This window comes from Marmota flaviventris, chromosome 4, assembly GCF_047511675.1.
Source record: "Marmota flaviventris isolate mMarFla1 chromosome 4, mMarFla1.hap1, whole genome shotgun sequence".
Lineage (NCBI taxonomy): Eukaryota > Metazoa > Chordata > Mammalia > Rodentia > Sciuridae > Marmota > Marmota flaviventris.
Genome location: NC_092501.1, coordinates 36,958,195 through 36,972,495, shown reverse-complemented (window position 1 = coordinate 36,972,495; position 14,301 = coordinate 36,958,195). Strand labels below are relative to the sequence as shown.

General features: G+C 39.2%; 1 protein-coding gene across 3 annotated transcripts in view; it reads right to left on the bottom strand.

Moving 5' to 3' along the window:
- Slc16a12 (solute carrier family 16 member 12) overlaps window positions 1-14,301 on the bottom strand; it is a 78,473-nt gene that overhangs the window by 41,024 nt on the left and 23,148 nt on the right. Inside the window, exon 2 of one of the 3 annotated variants that reach the window (XM_071611104.1) lies at window positions 6,513-6,582. The exons of 1 other annotated variant lie outside the window; for it this stretch is intronic. The gene's annotated coding sequence lies outside the window, so the exon portion shown is untranslated. Of the gene's footprint in view, window positions 1-6,512; window positions 6,778-14,301 lie in introns of those variants that run through there. One more of the 3 variants, XM_071611105.1, reaches the window with a different exon arrangement.

Here is a 14,301-nt window from a genome sequence, read left to right as displayed (position 1 = left end):
CTACTGGCTTTTCCTGCCCCGGGTTCCCTGAGGTACTTTAGGACTAATGGGTTACTTATTATCTTATTTAAAAGAAGAGAAGATAGGATGGAAGGGAGGGAGAGAGGAGTTAGGAAATGAGGAAGATGAGGAAGGGTAGAAGAAGGACCCATAAAGACTGAGAAATGAGTTCTCCTCCCTTACCTCAGTCAGGGAAGGGGACTTGGGATTCATAAAAACATCATTAAATTTAGAGTCAAGATGAAGCCCATCACCTATAAGATGCCTAGAGGTAGGTTTTGGTCTACGCAATCTTTGCCAAGATATCACTCCAGATTCTCTCTGGAATCATCAATCTGCTTCCTCACCCTAGAGTAGTATTGCATACATGCACAGGTTCCCAGAGCAGGGGAAGGAGGGCTTCCCATTATCTACATTGGTAGAGTTTTATGGAAAGTGCATCTTTGGAGTAATTATTACTATTTGTCCAAGAGTTTGGAGAACACTGGTTTAAAAAGCATTTTCATGATTGACGAAACACTAACTCATTTATGGTCATCTACCCCTGTGAGAAGGTTAAGCAATGTATTATGTAGCATGCATGTTATGTAATACAAAATAAAATGGAAAAAAATTAGCAAATTGAATGCATAAGTAAATTATGTGACCGGGGCATGTGATAGAACAAATCTAAAAACAAAAGAGAGACCCGAAATGAAGAGTATGGAAACAGGGGCCTCTTGGATGCCTTATTTCTCTCTTTTCTTTTCTCCTTTGTTTCCTAAGATAACATTAACTCTTTGAAGGAAAAAAAAATATGTTTGTAGTTAGCACTTCAAAGATAAGGACACAGTAAATAAGTATGTTCCAGAAGAGAGATGTGTGGTTTACTGGTACTGAATTGAGTCTTGCAGATTAAAAGACACTCAAGGATGATATCTAAAACTACAGGATAGAACAGAGACCCCTCACTACCAAGGGGCAGTGCTTCAAAAGGTTGGGGGCCAGCCACCAGGAATCCTTTTCGCAACCCACTGGGAAGGAAGCCCTGGGCTCTGTAGAGTCTGTACAAAGGGTCAGATTCCTCTGGATGAGCAAGATCATCCTGGGACAAAGTAACCAGACTTCTAAGGCAAAATAACATCTAACTGCATAAGTGAGAATTTAAAGGAAATATCTAGAATGATGTGGCAAAAAATATAACCTAGTGTTTTAATTCTGTAGGTCAACATTATCATAAGAGCAACTATGACTTTTTGACACCTATTTGTGGCCAGTGTTCAGAGTCGGACACGCTATAGTGAGAAGAGAACCAGAGGGTCAGCGTTTCAGCAGCTTGGCAGCCAGGGACCCCAACCTCCCAGAATGTCCCTTTCCTTTCTGAATTAATTCTGCACCTATAGGAGTGCTAATGAAGACTTGGGAATCATAGCCCCTCACCTTCAAATTGATGGGCTGTGTGAGAGGCTCGTGACACTTTAAATAAGTTAGCTTTAATATGTTGGGGCTTGCCAATGCCCTGGTCTGGGTTAACAGCACCATCAACAACAAACCAACATGGTGACAGCTCCTACCAAAGGATGCCTTAGAAATCTATGGATGCTCCTCTTTGGGCAGTTTGGGGGACTCCCAGAGAACAACACATTCCTTTTGTAAAAGAAGTTGGGAGAAGAATATGACCTAGGATGCAGAGACCTCAAGGTGAAATGAGATATAAGCTTCACACCGAAATATTGAAATCTGGTTGACGTTATTCTGCACAATTATCATGGTGAGTTGAAGTCTGATGTGCCAAGGGACAAGAGGAGATCTGATGTATATGGAAAGTGACTGGGGGTGGAGTAACGGCACTAGCTACTTTGCAGTCTCAGGTACCAGCCTTTCTGAGGAAAGAAGCAATATCAAATTTTTTAAATATTGTTTAGTTGTCAGAGGACCCTTATTTTATTTCTATGTGGTGCTGAGAATCGAACCCAGTGCCTCACACATGCTAGGCAAGTGCTCCACCACTGAGCCCTAGCCCCAGCCCCCAAGAAGCAATATCAATTTAAGCTTAAATATTCTCAAGAAAAGTTTAGATCGATTCATGGATAATATCAAAAAGATTACCAAGAGAAGGAATATTTGAAAGATGTCACACCTTGAGACTGACATATGTCTGAGTCCTCCTTTTGTTCTCTTTTGTTTGTGTTGTCATACTTACAAACAAACAAAAGATCAATTTCAAAGTTTTAAAGCTATGTTTATCTTACCTGACCATCACAATGCATACCAAGATATGATTAATAATCTTTCATGGTTATTTCATTGGCCAAGGCATTTTAAACAAGACTCTATAAATGGGATGATAAATGTATATAAATTATCCACTAAAAGTTATCATTGCTTGCTCTTTGAAATTATCCTATTTTTCACGGGTTGACACAGAGCAATTTTAAGAAAAAGAATGTAGATGACCTGTTCAAGATCAAAAGGATTTGCAAAAATTAACTGTAAAAATTGGTTAAGTTTATATTACTAAGTTATAAGTGAATATCCATAAAAGTTTATATTCACAAACATGACTTTATTTAAGCCTCAGAACAATCAAGTGAGCAAAGCAGAGAAGGTTAATGGTCATTTCTTGCCTATGTCTGAGCACTATCATCCTGTTTCCTTTAAGCAACAGCATCTCAGTTTTCCTTTGGGAATTTACCCATTCTTTTTTATGTGCCTTGAATCTACATGCTCCTGAAGAGGCCTGACCAATTAGAGACACAAGGACTCATTCAGATAATTAGGAACTAAGCTGGACCAATCAGTCCTGAGACATTTACTGGAACAACTGGGAAGGAGTACCTCCTTCGCATGGGGTTCCCAGGTCACAGAATGCAAGCCCAGAACTGCTGGTGGCCATTTTTGTCTTCGTTAAGCCAACCCAGGAAAGAACAGGAGTGAGAAGTAGAGAAATACATATTCTGAAATTGTTGAAGCATCTGAACTTTGTTCTATCTAAATACTGTCCTTGAGGTTCTCTTTAAGTGAATAAATGAAGTAGCTTTGTGGTTTTTGTCACCCTGAGTTTGATTTCTGTCACTTGCACCTTTAAGTCCTGAGATTGTTATTTTTGTCTTATAAATATGGCTCAGAGCTTCTGTGATTATCCAAGCTCAGCAAAAATACGTGGCTGAGCCAGAATGCGGACTCTGAGCTATCAACTCCCAGTCCCTGGCTCTGCCCATTTCTCAGCTGCTTCTCCGTTCCACATAGTTACACTACCAATGTTTCACAAGTCTAAACACTTTTATCTCTTTTTGCACAAACACTCAACTAATCAGATGGGCCAGTATTCATGTCAGAAGCCTGGCAATAGGAGTTTGTACCATCAAGCAGACAGAGGGTTCCCCCAAGGTAATCTTGTCAAAGCAGACTATAACAAAATCATCAGCTCCTCTAATGTTAAAAGTTCTGGTAAAACTTGAAATTGAAAGCAACCTATGATATCGGAGGACTGTGAGTCAGAAGAACACAGCAAAAATACAGAAAATCCAAATAATTATATTAGCTCTATTTTATTGACAAATTAATTTAATCACTTGCACACAACATCTTTTTTTTTTTTTTTCGGAAGAACTGTAATACAATAATGTTTAATATCAAGTTTTTCAGTTATCTAATAAAAAATCCTTCAAAAATTACAAAATACAGGAAGTGTTTTAAATCAAGCAAAGAAATTTATTGACCCAGCATCACTGAGGACATGTAGCTAACTCATTAATAAAAACTTGTGTTCTACTCATACACACTGTTGATAAGAACATTAATTCATTCAACTTTTTTGAGTGACAGTGACTTTTAAATGTACTTAACTTCTGACCCAATGCTCCTACATTTAGGAATTTAACAGTAACATTCCCCCAAATGTTTAGATACATTTGTATAAGAGTGTATAGGCATCGTTTGTAACTGCAAAACATTGGCATAATTCTCTATTAGCAGGGAATTAGTTAGATACCTTGTGATACATGCAGCTTCCATTTAATGTAGCAGATTGAACACATGTGTTTATCTCTGCTCTCTCCTAAAATACCACAATAGTAATGGAATAAAAGGGAAATAAGCCACAAGGTTAAAGAGAACAGGAGAGAAGTCAACAGTAGACAAAAGATGTCAAACAAATTTTGAAAGCTGGGAAGTGAATGAACAGATGGTATCTGACTTAGCAAAACACAGATCACTGAAACCTAATCCAGCAGGAAAGTAAGAAGTAAGTCAACTTGCAGAGCCCCCAAAAGACCCAGAAATGAAGGAATAAAGAATTTCTAAAGACAGTAAAAATGGGATAAAGTTTAAAAAAAGTTGATGGTAAGTATTTAAAAGCTCCTGTCCCCTCAGACAATCAGGGTTCCCTTTGGAAAGAAAGCTAATGCTGTATTTACTCTGTGGAAATGCTACATACTGTGTTTGGAGACACAGGTGGTGCTGGTGGGGAAGGTAAACACCATGCCCAAATAGGTGGCTTATCAGAGCAAATGATGAAATGCCCCATCCAATCTCCCCAGCCCCATTTGACTTCAAATACACTAGCAACCAGTTTCCTGGTTTGGGGGGTGGGGGGGGGTGGGATTCTTTGGAGAAAAAGATCAGGCTAAAAGAAAAAGTACTATGGCTTGGAAGTGTTACTCAGGAACCACACCCAATAGCTGTTTGGAGGGCTGCCCACTCTACAATGTAACTTGCCAACTTAAGTTACTCAAGCCCTTCCTCCCAAGTGGCTCTTTAGTGTCTCATTCTGAGACTAATAAACAACCAAATGTTGCCATGTAATTATTAATTATTATGATAAAATGGGATAGTAGATTCGGGAAGGAAAAAATGAATCAAAGAAAACAATGACAATCCAGGGCAAAAGAGGATGGATAAGGCTCTGAAAGAAAAAAGTTCAAGAAAAAGAAAATCTATAGTTAACATCTTCAAAGAGAAAAGGAAAAGATAATGCATACGTGAAACAAGAATAGAATGCTATGAAGAAAGAAATACTTTGAGAACCAAAAACAAACCCTTGGAATAAGAATAATAATTGAAGGATTAGAAGATAAGGTCAAAGAAATAGCCCATAAAATAAGTAAGAACATGAAGATATAGAATATTAAGAAGAATAAGAAAGTTTATATATCAGTCTGGGAGATCCAACTTTCTATGAATAGAGTCCCATACCCAAGAATAACAAGGGGAAATAGGTGGGGAAATGCTATAAAAATATATCCCACATCTGAGTGCTCAATAAAATTAATGTAAAAACCCACAGCCCCAATCTCACACCATTCACACAAAAGTCAATTTCAGGTTTATTATACAACCAAAGATGTAAGGCAAAATAATTAAACTTTAAAAAGATAATTCGGGGGGCTGGGATTGTAGCTCAGCGGTAGAGCGCTCGCCTAGCACAGGCGGGACCCAGGTTCGATCCTCAGAACCACATAAAAATAAAGGCATTTGGGCTGGGGATGTGGCTCAAGTGGTAGCATGCTCGCCTGTCATGCGTGCGGCCCGGGTTCGATCCTCAGCACCACATACAAACAAAGATGTTGTGTCCGCCAATAACTAACTAACTAAATAAATATTAAAAAAAAAAAAAAGAATATGAGGTAGAGGGAAAAGTATTTAAAAAAAAAAAAGGCATTGTGTTGTGTCCATCTACACCTAAAAAATAAATATTAAAAAAAAGAAAAGTGTTTTTTTTGTTGTTGTTTTTTTTTTTTTTTTTTTTTTTAAGATAATTCAGTAGACTCCCCTTACCCACATTCTTGTTTTGGTTTTGCCCATTTGGGTTACCCACATCAACCATGGCTCAAAAATGTTAATGGAAAATCCCCCAAATAAGCAATTCCCAAGTTTAAAATCTCCATTTTGAGGAACATGATAAAACCTCATGCTGTCTTTCTCTGTCCCCACTGCAGGACATGAGTCAGCCCTCTATCCAGCCTATCTGTGTCACCTGGCCCATGATAACTGAGACAAAGAAAGACCACATTCCTGTAACTTTTATTGCAGAATAATGTTATAATCATTATATTTTGTTATTAGTATCGTTAATCTCTTGCTGTGCCTAACTGAAAAAATTAAAATATATATAGTTTCCTATATATACATACTCATCCCGAGTATGTATATATAGGAAAAAACACAGTGTATCTAAGTTTCAGTACTGTCTAGTTTCAGGCATCCATGGGGTCTTAAAAGTCCCCACTGCAGATAAGGGGACTACCGTGTCTTCACGATTTGGAGGTAGGGAAAGAATTCAAAAGTGTGGCTCAAAAAGCTCCAGCTATAAAGGAGACATTGTTACATTTGACTACATTAAAATTGGTAACTTGTGCCCATCAAAAGACAGTAGGAAAATAATAGAAAGATAAGACCATGAAAGGAAGAATATACTTGCAACATATATTACCAACAAAGGGTTCCTATCAAGAATGATCAATATGAAAAAAAAATAAAGTTAAAAAAAAGGTTGGGGGATGAGGATGTGGCTCAAGCGGTAGCGCGCTCACCTGGAATGCGTGCGGCCCAGGTTCGATCCTCAGCACCACATACAAACAAAGATGTTGCATCTGCCGAAAACTAAAAAATAAATATTAAAAAATTATTTCTCTCTCTCTCACTCTCTCTTTAAAAAAAAAAAGGTTAAAAATAAAGTTGATGGTAAGTATTTAAAAGCTCCTGTCCCCTCAGACAATCAGGGCTCCCTTTGGAAAGAAAGCTAATGCTGTATTTACTCTGTGGAAATGCTACATACTGTGTTTGGAGACACAGTTGGTGCCGATAGGAGAAGGTGAAGCACCCTGCCCAAATAGGTGGCTTATCAGAGCAAATGGTGAAATGTCCTTAATAATTTTTAACCATTAGAAAAAGGATTTGAACAGTCAGTCCACACAAAGGAAAATCCAGTGGTCAATGAATATATGAAAAGCTGCAAAATTTCATTTCTAATCAAAGAAATTAAAACAAAAAGCATCAGAAGTATATATCCCAACCTAAACTATGGGCTTTAGTTAATAATCATGTATCATTTTTGGTTCATCAATTGTAACTAATGTATCACACCAATGCAAAACATTAGGGGAAACTGTGAGGGGACAGAAAGAAAGAGTAGGTGGAAACTCTGCATTTTCTGTTTGATTTTTTTTTTTTTTTTTTTTTTTTTTGTAGTTGTAGATGGACAGAATGCCTTTATTTTTTATTTTTCTGTGGTGCAAAGGATTGAACCCAGTGCCTCACACGAGCTAGGCAAACGCTCTGCCACTGAGCTACAGCCCCAGCCCTCTGTTTGATTTTTCTGTAAACTTAAAACGGTTTTAAGAAACAGTCTATTAATTAAATATATACACTCACAATGATATATCACTATATACACATCAGATTGATTTTTTTTTTTTTAATTAAGGATTGGAATTTGAAGTGTTGGCAAGAATGTGGGCAAGTGAACTCTCCTAAGCTATTAGCAGAAGTGAAACTTGATGTAATTATCTTGGATAACTCTTAGCATGTAAAATAGTTAAAGACAGCATTCTGTGTGTCCTGTCCTAAGTCTGTGGCAACAGAAATGCACATACCAGTGCACCCGAGCTCATGTATGAGAATGTTTGTTCAGGCATCCCTTGGAAAAACCCAAACTGGAAAAGCCCAAAGGGGCCCAACATTAGTAATTCAAACATGCATTATTTTTTTTTATTAGGAAAACAGAAGCCATAAGTCACTGGCTTATTCAAGGTCACACAGATGTTTAACCCTGCCTGCAGGGCTGCAGCAGTCAGGTTCCCTACAAATTCCACTGAAGGCTGGAATTCAGACAGAGTTAACTCTTAACCACTGCATTACCTCCTTAACTCCTCATCGAAGACCTACGTGAGGCAGAATAACACCTTCCATAATATTCTTACAATAGATACATTGACATGTTTTGGGGGGCTTTTTAGATTGCAGTATAAATGTGAAGTTGGTAGAAGGCAGTGCTATTCATCAGACTACATCATTCCACTGCTTAAAACCCTCTAATTGTTTCCACATTGCCTGAGAACACCTGACGTCAGTATGGCCTGTAATGCCGTAAAGAATCTAACCTGCTTCACATTTTCAAATTTCACCTGCTACCACAGTTACCCTTGCTCATAATGGACAAACTTCCCAGAATGCTAAACTTGTTTCTATCTCAGGGCCTTTGCACTTGCTCTTACCTGCCTGGAATACTTTAACCTGTCTTCACCAAGCTTGCTCCTTCAAGCCATTCAGGTCTCACCTCACATATCTCTTCTAAGATATACTTTCCCCACCGTAATAATTTTATAATGACTCTCTCACCCCCATTCCTTAATAATGCTTTATTAAATTAGTCTTTTTTATTTACTTCATAGTACCTTTGTCTCTATTTAAGTTGTTTCATAAATTTGTTCATTGTTTGTCTTCACTATGAACGTGTAAACTCCAGGAGTTGAGGAACTTCTGCCAATCTTATTTGTTGTGGGATTCCCAGAACCTAGAACATGCATAACATACAAAGGTGCCCCAATAAATGTTTATTAAAACTGAAAGTGAATTGAAGACAATGTGATCTTTACTGTGTTGTTTGTTCGTTCGTTTCTTTTATAGTGGTAGGGGCATAATTCGGGGCCTCATGCATGCTAGGCAATTGCTCTACCACTGACCAACATTCCCAGTCCTTCTGATTTTTTTTCTTTTTTTTTTTTTGGAGACAAGGTCTCAATATGTATCCCTTGGCCTCGAACTTGTGATCCTCCTGCCTCAGCCTCTAGAGTAGCTGACATTACAGGCCTGTGCCACCGTACCATGCTACTGTGTTGCTTTTAATTTATCTACAGGGTGGCTACTCATAGATCCCCATTTTTACAACAGCCTAAGTCCCTTGTCTCATTAAGGGGAGTGTAGGGTGATATATGCTACAGTGACCATTTGATGCTGGAATTCAAGCAAAGGTGAGGCTCAGAGAAATATTGGTAAACTGAGAATAAAGTTCTGCCTGCACTCGCCAGCTAATGGGTAATATTCCTGAGCAGAATTCAGCAACTTGCCTAGAAGTTTGCAGTATTTCAGAGCAACTCATTGGAGAGTTATCAAAAATGTGTCAAGTGCCTTGATCCCTTAGGATTAGAGAAGCAAATAAACAGTCGTCTTGCCTGCATGCGTGCCAGGCGTCGCTAATGTCAGTGCCCTTCCATAAGGAGTGTGCATGTAAGTTTCCAGCTGCCAAATCATATTGATTGCCACAGACTGAGGCCACAGGATTCTTATAAATATTAACTTGGCAGAGGATCAGGAATTTCCTGACTTTATATCAACTAGACCTCCATCTGTCCAAAGAAGTTAGCAGTCTGTTTTCTCTTCTCTCTTCACCAAAGATTGAAAAGATGATCAACAAGGATCATCAAAGCTGGCAGGAAACATGTGATTTATTCACTATCAAAACTATAGTCTGACATCAGGATCAGATGGTTCCTATTTGGTGATAAGTACACCTTGTCAAAACAGAACAGGCACTTAGTTCATCTCTCTCTGGTAAATACTCTCAAAAACAGCCCCACATCATGAAAACGAATGGACATTAAAGAAAATAAAGTGGCGTTCTTTTGCATATAACAAATCTTATTAAATTACATCAGGAAGATGGATTTCTCATGTAATAAGAAATTCGACCATATATTTTTTACCTTATTTTCCTTTTACATTGAATATACAGTACTAAAGTGGGAGGTCCTTGATTAACATCACTATTTAAATGTAGCTATGTTTTATTGGGGGAAAAATCAGGAGGCAACTCACTTAGGAAAGAAAAGAAAACTCACAAATTAGTGTAATGCCATTTAATCCATAGTTGCTATTCCAATCCCGCTCAGAATTATAAAAGGTCCCTACAAAATCCCATTCATTTGCCAAAGTCCTCTCTCTTAATGGCTCTTTGCTTTCACTGTGGGGACATACAGCATGATGCAGCACAGGAGTGATTTCACACAGTGAAGGTAGAGAGGAAAGGGATAGTCCAGTAAGGCTAGAACATGGTGCCGCAGGAGGTGGGGGTTCTAAATATACCTAAATAAAGAGACGTGGACAGGTGCATCGTAGGCAATGACCTGAAAAAGACCCTGGGCCAGGTGGGTAAAGACAGGTGTGCGTGTTCACAATATAGATGCTTCTCTACTTACCAGAAGTCAACATATATCCAGATAAACTCAACAGAAAGTTGAAAGTGTGAATTGTAGGGTTGGGGTAGAGCACCTGCCTAGCATACACAAGACCCCAGGTTCTATCCTCAGAACAACAACAAAAAAGAAGAAGAAGAAGAAGAGGAGGAGGAGGAAGACGGAAGGGAGGGAGGGAGGGAGGGAGGAAGGGAGGAAGGGAGGGAGGGAGGGAGGAAGGAAGGAAGGAAGGAAGGAAGGAAGGAAGGAAGACCATAAATCAAAAATGCATTTATCCAGGCATAGTGGCACATGCCTGTAAACCCAACAACTCAGGAGATTGAGGCAGGAGGATCATAAGTTCCAGAGCAGCCTCAGCAACTTAGCAAGATTCTTCCCTCCCTCCCCCCTAAAAAAAAAATCAGAAGGGCTGGGGATGTACTTCAGTGGTAAAGCACCCCTGGGTTCAGTGAGGAGTACCACACTGAAGAGTACCACAAACACAAACACACAATATAAAAATGCATATATAATACACCTAACCTACCAAACATCATAGCTGCTTAGCCTAGCCTACCTTGAATGTGCTCAGAATACATACATTAGCCTACAGTTAGGCAAAGCCTATTTTATAACAAAATGCTCAAAACAATGAAGTGTGTGTGTACACACAGATACGGGCATTTTGCAAACACAATGGGATGCAAACCCATAAAACACAATATCCCAAAACACAGACAACATAATACATTGGGGAGCATGAGTTGTCCCCTCCGGTGATCACATAACCAACTCAGAGCTATGGCTTTTTGCCACTGCCCAGCATTACAAGAGTATCTAACTGACATTGCTAGCTCAGAAAAAGACCAAAATTTGAAATTCAAACTACAATTTCTTCTGAATGCATATGGCTGCCGCATCATCTTAAAGCTGAAAATCTTAAGTTGATCATGGTCACAAATTGGGGACCCGCTGTAATTGGGGAGGACAAGTTCACAATAAAATTGAGAAGAGACTGGGAAGAAAGATGCTGTGGGTGGAGTCTATAATTGTCCCCATTCAAATTTGTTGTCCCCACTAGGGCTGGGGCAACTGTGAGGGGAAGGAACCAGGAGCCTGAGAAGAGGATATGGAGGAAGATGAGCTTCTGTACCAGAAGGCTGGAAGCTAGGGAGGAAGGTGACAGAAAGCCAAACCCAAAGGGCTCCATTTTACTTCTCCTTTGAGAAGTCTGTGAGAAATCTGAGCACAAGGAAGAAATGTTGAGGAAAAGAAACTGTGATCTTATTCAGATGTAGAGTGATGAGGAAATGGAGTTACTCTTGTACTTCCCCATGCACGATTCAATCTCAGCTTCAACTCCTTCTGGCACTAAGTATCCCCAATTTAGTCATCTCACCTCCCCTCTCTGTCCTGTATGTGCACAAACCAAGCATGGTCCTAACAGCTCAAGTGCAGGCAGCTCTAATAGTTTCTTTTCTTCTGCTTCAAATCTTTGGCCTTCAAACTAGGCAGCCAGAATCATTATGTCAAAACCAAACAAAGAACAAAAAATATGTCCCCATAAGAAGTCACTGATAATTGACTAGAGCAGTCAATCTTGTGCAATTTGTCGCTAAAAAAAAAAAAAAAGAAGAAAGAAAGAAGCCCTTAACAAATGTGCCTTTCCTTATCACCTGTCCCCTGGTTCATCAAGCTCTCTAACACTAAAAAATAAAAACACTTTGTAACCCCCACTCTGAGCCTGCACATAATCAAACATAGTAATTCAAGAAAGAAAAGAATAACTTATGATATTATAAACTAGATACCTCCTATTTTCACAACAGTGGTAATGAGCTCCATGAAGATTTCTCTCACCTTTTTTTTCAAAATGGTACATGGGAAATCTTGACTGCTTTGTAAGCTGAGATAAACACTTGTTAGGAGCCTTAAACTCTTTGGGAAATTGCAAAATACACAGTTTCACGGAACAGGCAGGAATTACCGTACCCTTTGCAGTTGAAATTAATTGAGGGGACCAGCCAGAACTTTGGTGAATGAACAAACTCAAAGGAGATTTCTTTGCAGTAAAAATAGACGTGGAGAAAAAGATGAGCAAGAAAGACACATGCTGAGGCCTGACTATCATGTTTCCATAGTCATATCTACTTCCAAGGAACTCTTTCTGCCTCATCTGGCACAGGAAATGGTGGCACCTGGCTTCAAGGGCTGGTGCATCCATGGATGGCCTCAACATGCAGAAGGTGACACAGAAAGGTATTAAGTCCCAAATCAAGAAGTATGAGGCTGCGCTGCCAGAGCCATGGGAGTTGCTATCACCCTCAAACACTTTCCATTATGCATGTGATATATTCTAACTAACTGCAGAAAAAGGAGAAAATAGAGCAAAAGGACAATTAAAATCATCTGTATCCTGTGACCCAAACAAGGACTGTTTTTATTTGGAAGAAATACTTTGAAGATATATATTTATTGCCATGGGCAATGAACCCAGGGCCTGAAGCATTAAATTACAACTTTTGGAAATAAAAATGTGACTTCATATGCATTACAATGGCCACTATAAAAATTAAATAGGTGTTGGCAAGGATGTGGAGAAATTGGAAACATTGTTCATTGCTGGTGAGATTGTCAAATGGTGCAGCCTCTGTGGAAAAAAGTACGGAGGTTATTCAGAATATTAAAGAATAGAATTGCCATATGATCAAGCAATTCCACTGTCAAGTATACATCCAAAATAATCAGAAGTTGGAACTCAAACAGTTATCTATACACCTAAGTTCACAGCAGCATTATTTACAATAGCCAAAAAGTCAAAGAATATAAACATGCATTGACGGAGGAACAAAATGTGTTACATACACAAAATAGAGTCTTATGCAGCCTTAGAAAGAAAGGAAAATCCAACACATGCTACAAATAAGTGAAACCTGACAACATTATGCTAAGCTAGCCATAAAAAGACAGCCATTGCATGGATCCAGTTATGTGAAGTATCTAGAATAGTCAAATCCATAAAGGCAGAAAGTGAAATGGTGGTTGCCAGAGTTGGAGTTAAAAGTTTGGTGGGTACAGAGTTTCAGTCTGGGAAGATGACAAGGACCTAGAGATGGATGTTGATGCACAACAATATGAATGTACTTGTGACATATTAAGAAAAATATACATCATCTCTGCCCTGGTTTTCTGGTACACTGCTCCTAAAACCCTTGGAATTTTAAGAAAACCTAAGATCTTTTTGCATGCTAATGAGATGACTGATGGCTGGGGGCTCCTGGAGACCCTTAGAATGGGGGCTGTTTGCCAGGAGGGTTGGAACTTGAGATACTATCCCACCCCCAACTTCCTGAGAAGGGAGAGGCTGACTGACTTAATCACCAAGGACAAGTGATTTAATCAATCACGCCTAAGTAATTATGCCTTCATAAAAAACTTAAAAGCACAGGGTTCAGAGAGCTTCCAAGTTGGTGGTATAAGAATACAACCATAGGCCAGGAGGTGGTGCAACCCCAAAACTGCATGGGAGGAAAGCTTCTGCACTTGGGGTCCCTTCAACCTCACTCTATGTATCCTTTAATATATCCTTTGCAGTAAATTGGTAATATAATAAGGAAACTTTTCCTGAGTTCTGTGGGCTTTTCTAGAATAGGACTGAACTCAGAGGTTGGGGTGGGGAGCCTCTGATTTATAGCCAATCAGGTCAAAGTATAAGTGACATCATAGACTTTCCATGAGCCTCTGAAGTGAGGAAGTCTCTGGACTGGACCCTTAGCCTGTGGATATCTCTAGGTACACAGTGTCAGAACTGAGTTAAATTGTAGGACACCCAGTCACCGGACACAGAGAATTGGAGAATGGCTTAGTTTGGAAAGAGAATTCCACACATCTGGCATTGTAAGTGAACTATCAGGAGTAGACTATAGAGGTATACATTTTGTGTTTCCTTTTCAGTACTTAATGACACAGAATTGTACACATAAAAATGGTTGAAGTGGGCCAGGCATGGTAGTGCATGCCTGTGATCCCAGCGACTCAGGAGGGTGAGGCAGGAGGATGTGGCTCAGTGATTAAGTGACCCTGGGTTCAATCTCCGGTACCAAAAAAAAAAAAAAGGTTAAAATGGGAAATTTTGAAATCTACATTTTAC